This window comes from Equus quagga, unplaced genomic scaffold (genome assembly GCF_021613505.1).
Source record: "Equus quagga isolate Etosha38 unplaced genomic scaffold, UCLA_HA_Equagga_1.0 235_RagTag, whole genome shotgun sequence".
Lineage (NCBI taxonomy): Eukaryota > Metazoa > Chordata > Mammalia > Perissodactyla > Equidae > Equus > Equus quagga.
Genome location: NW_025799850.1, coordinates 1759741 through 1771095, shown reverse-complemented (window position 1 = coordinate 1771095; position 11355 = coordinate 1759741). Strand labels below are relative to the sequence as shown.

The window sequence follows — 11355 nt, the reverse complement described above, 5'->3', positions numbered from 1 at the left end:
TTCTGCTCACAGAATAACTGCACACAGCAATACTGCAGAGTGAGCTGCGTCCATGACAAACCGAGCACTGCTGGGTTAGCTGGGGTGCAGTGTGAAACACACATGAGAGGAAAATGGTGGTCTCCACAGGCAGGCTGAGTTCCTCCTGTACCACAGACCTTAGGACCATGGCTCCTGTGGCTTTGTGAACTTATTTTGGCAAGTAAGGACATTACTAAAAGGCAAAACAAAAACGTTTCTACCCATTACCATTATAATTTTTTTTAAAAAGTCTGTTTAACATAAAAACACAGAGACAACCTCAGAATAATGGATGGTCTAATTGAATAAATTCAACTTTATTCAAAATTCACTACACTGTCATTTTTCTGTCTTTGTAGTCAGCAGTAGAAAACTTTCTCATTGACTATTTCAGTTTTTATCTGCATTAGAAGCAACTGCCTTAATATTGTTCAGATTTCTAAATTAACAAAGAATGGAGAAGAAGGCTAAAGTGAGAGAGTTCTTGCCTTCTGATAAAGGGGAAGATCACAATTTAGGAAAGGAGGGTTAAGGATGCTTCCTTGAACTCTGACCTAGGAAATGATTCTAGGATGAGTTGGAGAGAATTCAAACCTTGGTTCTTAAAATCTCAACCAGCAAGAGGCCTGGGACAGAAAGATGAGCATGCTTTGGGCTTAGGGCTGCCTGAAGAGACTGAAAACCCATTGGAGACGAAAACACTGTGACTTCCTGCTGGCTCCACGACGGAAACCGAAGAGATGTTGTAAAACAATTATAGGTACTGGAAGTCTATTTAGAGAATAACATCTGAATCTATTAAATCATCTTTATTCCGCTTCTTTAACATATCTCCCTTCTCTAGCATGAAAAAAATTGTGAGAAAAATATGAAGTTTATGCGAAGTGAAAAAATTGGTGATTTTTTTTGAAATAAAATATCCACTTTTATTGGTTGTAGCAGCTGTTCTATTTTCAAACAGAAGGAGAAGAAGTGTGAGAAATGCTGCCCCAGCAGAAAAGTGAGTGTGAGAAATAAAAAGACAGGGAAGCACTTTCTGTGGTTAGAAAAGTCCCTCCGTTCTTTCTAACATTCGACTTTCAGCTCAAATGATCTCTCTCATCAGAGAGATGTCTGAAATAATTATGTTGCTGCTAAGCTGCAATATACATATTTTTAACATTTTAACATCTCTGAGCCTGAGATGCGTTTAACAATTGTTGTGTCTTATGGTTGCAATTAACCAGGCAGCTGGCATTACGTAGGTATCATTGCTCTTGCAGATGCAAATTTGGATGCTACTCCCAGTGGACCTACTGGACATCTGCCTCCCCTTGACAATTCAGCTAACAAATCAGGATCCCCAGATGCTGGAACCTGCATATCTAAGAGAGAAGACTCAAGTGGTATTTTAAAGATCCAGATCTGCTTCAGGAAGAATTTTTTTAAAGATTATTTTTTAGAGCACTTTTAGGTTTACAGCAAAATTGAAAGAAAGGTACAGAGATTTCCCATATACCCCTTGCCCCCACACATGCACAGCCTTCTCCGTTATCAACGTCCCCCATCAGAGTGGGACATTTGCAGGAAAATTCTGTGTCTTTGAAAATGGTGAAGCAAATGCCAATTTTCCTCATCAAAAACGAGAAAACACAATTCAGTCTCTGGAGGTATTCACCTTTGATAGAAGCCCACTCAGGTATACAACTGTGTTTTTATACAATGTAAATTTATGCATATATTTTAAGCTTCGAATTTGTTTTAAAAACTTATATACCACAGATATTGACACATATGAGTAATACGCATTTTTCCCAGGAACACTTGATCAAGAATATGACAGAAGAATTGAGATTCGGAGAAGCAAAATACTTGAGACATTGACAAAATGAGTGATGATGAGCATATAATTCTTTTTCTAACAGATTATTTATTAATATGTCATTCTAAACATTACATAAAACAGCCTATATGCTAGTGTATCGAACATTCTCCCAGTGAGAAGTTCAAGAACACATTTAGGGCTATTTTAAGACATACGAATACTTTGGCTTTCCTTATTACATCACGAAGAAAGCAATTCAAAGAATAGTTTTTATCTCCTGCTATGATTAACAACAAAATCAAATAGAAAAATGAGATAAGTACAAAGTACAAAAGTACAAAGATAAGTACTTTTTGAAGGACTTATCCCTGTTCTCTTTACTACATACATACTCAGCTTGCTCACTAATCTGATAGGAGAAGTGGTTCTTTACCTATTTTAGGAACCCAGTAAATATTTGTTGAATGAATGAATTACCTATGGAAATAAATCTACTACTTTAAAGATTTTTGTTTCCCTTTTTCTCCAAAGCCCTCTGGTACATAGTTGTGTATATTTAGTTGTGGGTCCCTCTAGTTGTGGCATGTGGGATGCCGCCTCAGCATGGCCTGATGAGCGGTACCATGTCCCCGCCCAGGATTCCAACGGGCGAAACCATGGGCCGCCAAAGCAGAGCGCGTGAACTTAACCACTTGGCCGGCGGGCCTCTGAATCTACTACTTTAATTTGTGCCTTTTGTGAAGTTTTTTCAAGGACGAGCAATGGTAAACATACTGAAGTTCTTGTTCTGTCCAGATCATAAGCCTACAAACCGCTGATCGTTACAATTCTACCCATCATAGCTAATCAAATTAATGTGCATTTATCAACCTGGTAAGAAAAATTCTATCATGTTGCAGAACTAATTCTAACCTAACAATTCACTGGGCTTCAATCACTTGTGACATGGTCAAGAAAAGGGGCTGGGGCTTCTGGGTTTGTATTTACGTCATCTGTTAGGGGATTCCTATCTTTGGGTCCACCCAAAGCATCCCCCCCCCCCAACCCCTCTTAAAGACATTGCTAAAAAGAGCAGCTGCAGCATCTCGCCACCTTCTTGTTAGTCCGGCTCTGAAATGTATTTGAGCTCCAAGTTCAGATGGGGGACCTTCCAAGCAGGAAAGAGTTCGCTAAGGGAGCCCCCGCAAATGGAAATGAGTCCGTGGGCCGGAGAGCAGAACAAAGCTCTGTTCTTAAAGTAAGCTCAAAGGACACACGTGATAAAACTCAGAGGTGAGCATTCTTACCTCCCAAAGTCACACCTCATAACCAGACCAAAAAACCCCCGAATTTTGATCCTTTTTCAAAGTTAAATTATGCTGAATATTATACCTAGCACAATCAAAAGGAGAGGAAAATCAGAAGTGAAAGCTGGAGAAGTTTCGGCTAAGCCAGCCTGTGATGGTGCCTGGCCCAGACAAAGGGAGAAGGCAGACCCCATCCAGTGTTGTGCGAAAGCTGCTGTGAGAAGGGCTGCTTCGAGTGAGACTCAGCAGGTGTGACGGCGCAGCAGCCATGATTCAGGAGGGCCAGAGCACAACGAGTACCTCATTATTTCCCTCATGATGAGCATTTGTAAGGGAAACGGGGGGCAATTTAAACTTGAGTTCTCAAATTTTATCTTAATAAAATAAAACACACTGGATAGTGGTGGAGATTTTAGTTTATAAAATATTCACCTTTGTCCAAATGAAGTTTCTTTTGTTATCAACTTTTCATGGAGAGTTACAAATTACTACTGTTTACGTGCTTGTCTTTTTTTTGTTTTTTTGAGAAAGATTAGCCCTGAGCTAACATCTACCACCAATCCTCCTCTTTTTTGCTCAGAAAGACTGGCCCTGAGCAAACATCTGTGCCCATGTTCCTCTACTTTATATGTGGGACGCCTGCCACAGCATGGCTTGATAAGCGGTGCATAGGTCTGCACCTGAGATCAGAACCAGTGAAGCCCGGGCCGCCTAAGCAGAACGTGCGAACCTAACCACTGCACCACCAGGCCGGCCCCTGTGCTTAAGTCTTAAGAGAGATCTTGGCTAACCTAGAAATTTATCTTTACATAATTATCATTTCAATAGGTTTAACTCATATTAAACTGAATATTATTTTGATACATCGTGAAATTTAAAAAAGTCATCAGTAGTGCAAACACGTAAACAAAAGCGTCAAATCATCCTAACTATTCCTTCCCAGTAAGGCCACTGAAGTAACGACTAACACAGCACTTCAACAGGCCCTAAGTCAGCATCTTCAGTTCATGGTGAGGCCTCTGTGTCTGGCTCACAACTCACAAATTCTCTCAACTCCTGGTGTCAAAAGGGTTGCTGATATGTGAGCCGGGAGAGTGCCACCAACTTCCCCGTCCCAAGTTCACAAGTTCCTCTAGTCAAAAACCGAAACAAAGAAAACAACCAGCTACATTTTCACCCTTTAACAATGTTCCAGCCAAACGTAAGGTCACATTTAAAATGCACATATCCGGAAACAAGAGTTGTTTAAAACGGGTTCACGAAAAGCCGTACATCCTTCATATATTCCTACACAGAGAACTGGGTCTTGGACGTGAAAAAAGCCAGTTGGTGGGTTTCCTACCTGCAGAATTATATCACCTGCGGAGCACAAACGGCACACCGTCACCCATCGCCGGCCCCAGCGCTCACGCAAGACCCAGCAGCTTTGGGCTTCGGTTCTTAAAGGCTCCACGTTTACTGGCTTTGGCAATGAATTCCTTTAGCAGGTCATCCATTTGCAGTCTGTGTAACTTCTGTCAAATGATTGATGCAAAACTTACAGCAGAATTCTTCCAAATCCTCTGCGTCATGTCTGACCGCAGCAGAGAGCAATGAAAAGGCATTCTCCACAGTGCCTCCTCGCTCGATAATGTGCTGGCAAAGTGTTTGCAGTCTGTTTTCACAGTAAGAGCTGGCCAAATCCAAAAGACCTATAGCACCTTCGGGCGGCAGGTGGACTGCATCTGTGTAGAGGACTGGGGAAAGCCACGATTCACTGGGCAAGAAAACTGGTCTCTTTCTTCACTTCCTTCATGTCCTCATTCCAGTAAGACTGAAAATGGATCAAAAGTGCTCACACCTGGTTTTCAAAACAGCTTTATGGACGTGGATATGTTTCCCATTAATTTGAAACTTCAAATCAGCAGTTTCAGGACTATCAAATTCTTTCTTCAGTGACTCTGCAACTGTTAAAAAGTCTTCACGCTCTACAGACAGGAGGCGTCACGAGACGGTGGGAGAGGCACAGCAGGCAAACACGTCATCTGGCAGGAGAAGGGGGCGAGGTGAGGCAGGATGACCCATCGCACAGGCGCTGGCCCCCCCGTGTACACGTGCCCGCCCTGGGTTTTGGCAGCAGATGTGTGGGCGGAGTGGCAGGCTGCAATCTCTACCACCCTTTCTTTCTCCACCGTGATGTGTGCTGGGTTTAGTAGGTTAGTTTTATTGCCAGTTCCCAGCTGCCCATATGTGTTAGCTCCCCAGGCATAGAGCAAGCCCTGGTCTGTTAGTGCTAGAGTATGTGCATAGCTGCAGACAATCTGGTGCACACACATTGGGCAAAGCTGCCACTCTCGCACGGGTCAGCTGATTGCCATTGTTTCCCAAGCCCAGCTGACCATTGCCGTTGTAATGCCACCATTGTCCAGAGCAGTCACGGACGAGGTCTGACTGCAGGCAGTGCCAACCACCCTCTCAGTATGTAAACAGTTTGTAACTTTCTGAGGAGTTGGTTGATTTGCTGTAGATCCTGACCCCACCTGGCCACAGTTGTTATTGCCCCAAGCAAATCCCTCTCCAGCGGCAGCCAGAGCCATTGAATAATGTGAGCCACAGTCTACTTCAACCACTTGCTTGATCAAGAGATTGGCGCAGACTTGGATGGGAGCAGTGCCTTGGCTGGTTGTCCCATTCCCAAGCTGGCTGTATCCATTGTGGCCCCAGGTGTAAACAACTCCATCTTCACTGCTGAAAAGAACACGTGGTCCACTCCCATAACGAAGGCTTTTAACCTTCTTTCCACACAAGGCTTCCAGCTTTTTGGTATAAGTGTTCCCTGGTTATCTCCAGTTCCTAGACAGTTACTACAGCTCAGTCCAAATAGGGAGACCTCATCATTGTCAGTAACATAGAGTGCTTCGTTGGCTGAGGTGCCAAAGACACATGCTTTCCCAATAGCTGCAATTTCTTGAGGTGAGAGCGGAGTGAAGATTGGCCACTTTCCTACATCCACCATGACTCTGGCTTCAAGTAATTCCTATAAATAAGCAGACATCTCTTCGGTTAAATGGATCCCTTACTTTCCCCGGCAACGTGCCCAGTACTTCCTCCACCTTCTCAGCTGGGCCTTTTCATGGGGAGAGGGAGTCTAGACACATCAACAGATGCTCACACCAGTGCTCTGATGCAGAGGTTCGGATGCTATGGAAGCAGCAGAATTGGGCGGTGTCAACTACCTGAAGAGAAGGCAGGCACCCGGGAGGCCAGCTGCTGCCGCCCTGTCCAGCTGCATCCAGCTGCTGGGAGCGCTGAGGGGATCTGGGAAGCTTCACGGGCCGAGCATATAATTTCTATGCAAAACTGAGACTAAATGAGAGATGTAAGGAAGAGAACATAGTGTGTAACGGCTGAATGCTCTGACAATGCAGACGCAGTACAGTTGCAAAAAAATGTGATGAGAATGGGGAGAGCACGTGCAAAATATTTGTAACTCTTTCCGCTAATCACGTTGGTGGTATTGTTATTGGCTCTTACTGACTAAAGATGGAGTAATTTAAGTATCACTAAGGATAATAACTGCAATGGATCACAACACATCAAATATATTTAAATCCATGATTTCATCTTGATGCAAAAAACTAATTAGTCATTGTTAGAGGATGCTAGGAAACCAACTCTTTATTTCGAGCACTGGTAAGTAAAACAATCAAGCATTTATCCTGCCTTTCCTATATAAACTGTGACACTAGGTAACCAAATAGTAGATGATGTGACGTTTCTCTTTATGGAAGTAGTCCATCAGAAAACTGAGGAAGAAAGAATAGATTCTGAATATCAACATTTTTGACAGTCACTAGTGAATTATTCAATCTAAGCTTTGAGCATCAATGGCTGCTAGCATCACAAAAAGACAGATAAATATTTTGTGCCTGCAAGAACATATGACCACCTGTAAGGCAGTATTCCCTCCCCAAATTAACAATAATCAAACCTGAATGTGGTGCAGCCTGGAGATACAGGAGGGTACTTTGCATTGCAGCCTGCCTGTTGCAGCCGCTCTGTTTTGGAGCTTGAAGAAACCAACTGCTTCTATGTCCCAGACTAAAGCTGTTCTAAGGATTTGGTGGCTGTAAAGCAGTAGCCTTGCTGAAGACTGAGTCCCAACCTCTTTTCCAGTACATTCTCCTAAAAATCTTCAACTAGAAAATAGGAGCAGTCTCACCAGTAAAGCTCAGATTAACAGTGCGATCTTCCAAATGGTCTGAAGCTAGCTATGCCTGAGAGGGATGCAGAACGGAGAGGCCAGTAAGGAAATGGTAAGTATATACATTAAAATCATGTCTGAATAAAGTCTTTGGCTGTGGTTCTCCCAGTGGACCAGAAGTCTACTAAGTTTTGGGGTAACCACATTGCCAAAAAATTTCCAAGTTGTTCAAAGCAACAGTTTATGATCTTGAACCCTTAAAATAATCCCAAGCTTCAAATCTGCACCCAGCATGAAATGAAATGCAAAAGTTGTACACCCCCAGGAAAGTCGGCCTCCCAGATGACACCTTGCATGAAATCTTGGAAGAAAAAGACCAGGAAACTCCTCAGGCATAGCTTATGGAATTTTTCTCATTGAGATATTTGATCTATCTTAAATTTATTTTGGTAAAAGAAATGAGGTTGTCTCAACTCCATCTATTGAACAGTTCTTTTCTCCACTAATTTTTGAAATACTACTTTATAACATATTAAATTCTCATATGTATTTGTGTCTGTTTCTGGATTCCATTCTGTTTCATCGATCTACTTATTTACGTAGCATTACTAAATTTAAAAATGGTACTGTGAGGATGCTGTAGTATTGCATGAGATACAGGGAACTACTGAAAACCTAAGCCTCAGGAACGTCTGAAATCAGGCAGCTTCGAGGAATAGGAGACCATCTTTCTAGAATTCTGCCATTAGGCTGACTCGCCTCTAACAATTCATGTTCTGGGTGACATTTAGTCCAAAACTTCAAATTCCTTGGAAGATCTGATTAAGTCAGCTTAGGCCGAACATCAATTCCAGAATCAATGATCTATTCTTGGGGGGCAAGTTTGCCATGGTTGCTGGGTGCCCAACCTTGTATATCAAGGGGTGTTTCCAAAGAAACCTAAAGTGTTGTGAGCTAAATATAAGCAGTACTCCGCACACTGTCCACTCCACTATGCCCATCCACTCATCTCATACATCTGCAGCTTTCCCATCTCTGCATGGTGCACCCCCCGCCCCAGACAACTGCAGCCACCCCTTTCCAATAGGAGATGAGGCAAATGTGTCCATTCTTGTATTGATCTAGAGGCAATGATCACAAGCTGTAAGCCAAGGATTTCCTAGAGCGTGCTTACGCCTCAATTCTGTCAAAATATCCTTACGTATTTGACAACCCGTGAGTTAGCTGGAAAATGTAATCGTTACTAACACATCCTAAGTAACAGTGGTTTTCAGTCTGGGGTACAAGTACACTTAGAGGCACATAAAAACATTTCCAGGGGTGTTCCAGCATGGAAGCTTTTGAGGGAACCACGTCCAGCTCTTCAGCTTCGGTATGGAGTCTCTCTGATGACCGGTCTGCCTGAGACGCATTTGAGTGAGAGGACTCTCACCTCTCCGCTTTCCCATCTCCTCTTGTACAGCAGACTTTCTTTACTTTATCAGTATACCTTTCCATCATCACAGATCTTACTATGGTGCGTTTAACAGAGCATAAAACCCCAGAAGGACCAAACAACAAGCTACTTTAGGCTATTGGTGTTGGAGAAGCTTTCTTTAATTAAGGCACATAAACTCACAAAAAAGTTTTGTCCCTTTTGCTGTCTAACATGTTTTTCAGTTGAGAGTGAAGCATGACGTTAGAAATAGGATGTTCTGAATTCAGATATACCAGGAAGTGGTACAGCAGGAGAAATGAAAATTTCCTTTAATGGCTTAGTCTCTTTCATCCCCTGCCTCTTATAAAAGAAGTATTCCAGGGGCCAGCCCGGTGGCATAGCAGTTAAGTTCACATGCTCCGCTTTGGCGGCCTGGGGTTCGCCAGTTCTGATCCCCGGTGGGGACCTACGCACTGCTTATCAAGCCATGCTGTGGCAGGCATCCCATGTATAAAGTAGAGGAAGATGGGTGCAGATGTTAGCTCAGGGCCAGTCTTCCTCAGCAAAAAGAAGAGGATTGGTTAGCTCAGGGCTCATCTTCCAAAAAAAAAGAAAAAGAGAAGTATTCCTTTCGTGGGAGGGTCTCTTGAAAGCAGAGCAAAGACCATTGGCAGCAAATGAGGACTCTGGCACCTTATCTCACCCGGGTGACAAACACGTGACAAGACTGTGTCCTAACTTGGATTCTCAAGGTTTGACAGACCAGTTTGAGCAATGCCCATTTGCTTGGAAGCAAGCTCTCTCTGCATTTACAACACTCTCAGCCAGCGTGGCGGTTACTTCCACGCAGTTGTGTCTTGGTGTACGTCTCAGTTGCATGCTTTTCAAAATTTCAAGACAGAGGAAGCTAAAAATTTATTTTTACTTCTGAGTAATAGATCAATATTGTACCTTCAAAGAAAAGGAGTGTATATCTGAGGGTAAGTCAGTGTTTTATCTTTGTTGACCACTTATTCAGACTGACAGACGAATCATATTCATTAACTTTTAACAAGAATATTGCTTACTCCAAATCCATATTTATTTTTACTTGGAGCAAAGTCTACTGCTGACTGTCACTCATTAAACAATTCTCTGTTCATTAATTTATTCCTAAAATATACTAATTAGATATATATTAACTAGCAGTAATATGTTTTGAATTTTGTAGAACTAAGACATTTAACAAGAATCACTGAAATGCTTTGTTTAGATCAGCTTTACTAGTAATCCAGTACTTTCTTTTATTTTGTTGTTAATTTGCACAAAATAGATTAAACTGTATTCTTAGAAACCATAGTTGTGATAAATGTTACCTAAATGCAATCAAGATGTAATGCCTGAATTAAATATTTTAACAACAAAGATTCATTCCTCTTTTGCAGATGATGATTTGCTGTTCTAATTCTGTGAAATGCATAAGTACAACTTTATCATTTTCAGCCAGTAAATGAAACTGCATATATATAGATAGATTATCTACATATATATCTAATATCTGTATATATCATATCAGTATCCATCTCTTTGTCCCTCTATTACCTTTTTAAGGCATGACGAGACTATCAAATATTGAAATTTACTATGAATATTTTCTATAGTCAATAGTAAAATTCATAATGTGAAATTTCCAAACTTATTGGGTTACTTTTAAACCATTTCTGCTCAATTTTATCTCAAAAATAAGGTATTTCTAAATAAGACAGGTGCAATTAATAGTCATTTGATAGGTATGGGTTGGTTAAGCTTTTTAGGTATATTTTCCAGAAATGAGAAAGTGAATAACCCTAATAACTGGGTTTAAAAATTCCTTTGCAAGTCAAGTGCTTTCTAATTCTTTGCTTGCAATAAAATTGAAGGAGAACTTAATTGTGTGGTCACTTATTAGAATCTTAAAAATATTTTTGATGATGGATGCCATATGATTTTTAAAAAAATTAACTCACAAAGAATTCAAAGAACAAAATGATACCATTAAAACAAAACTCCGTCTAGTTCCACCTGCTTATTTATACGAATAAGATTTCTAAGAAATAAAATCGGTAACAATTTAAAAATTGGAATATAATTAAGGCCGTACCCTGTCTCATTCCACTAATGAGTATTATTCATCCATAAATCCATAAGTTAGATATTTTAAAAAGCTGTCTAATTCAATAAGTATCTAATAAATTTTTATTTTTATGTTTATTATTTTTCATCAAAATATATTTATATGTATGTTGTTTTGATCATTTGTGTTTGCATAATAATCATAGGGTTGATTCAATCTAGAAGACATTTTTTAATTTTAGTCTCATATTCACAGAGAATCTCAAAACGTCAATTTCAATGTATATACATATTTCTGTTACACAGAGAATGGTCAATAAAGGACACTCAAGCATAAACATACAATACATTAGGATAAAATTTTGTGAAGGAAGTAGAATGCAAATATGAATTCAAAGGAAAAAAATGATGCAAAACTTTTGACTATCAAAAAAGAGCTTGTTCATATGTTTTTAAATGGATGCTGGTAGCTTTCAAATTGTTATACTGTTAAGTTTCTATTGAATTTATTTAAAAGATGATGTATTTATTTAAAAATGTCAATACTTATAAA

General features: G+C 40.6%; 1 pseudogene; it reads right to left on the bottom strand.

Annotated features, from left to right (window-relative positions):
* Window positions 1-3768: 3768 nt before the first annotated feature.
* Window positions 3769-6106, bottom strand: LOC124233800 (RCC1 and BTB domain-containing protein 1-like; annotated as a pseudogene).
* Window positions 6107-11355: the final 5249 nt, after the last annotated feature.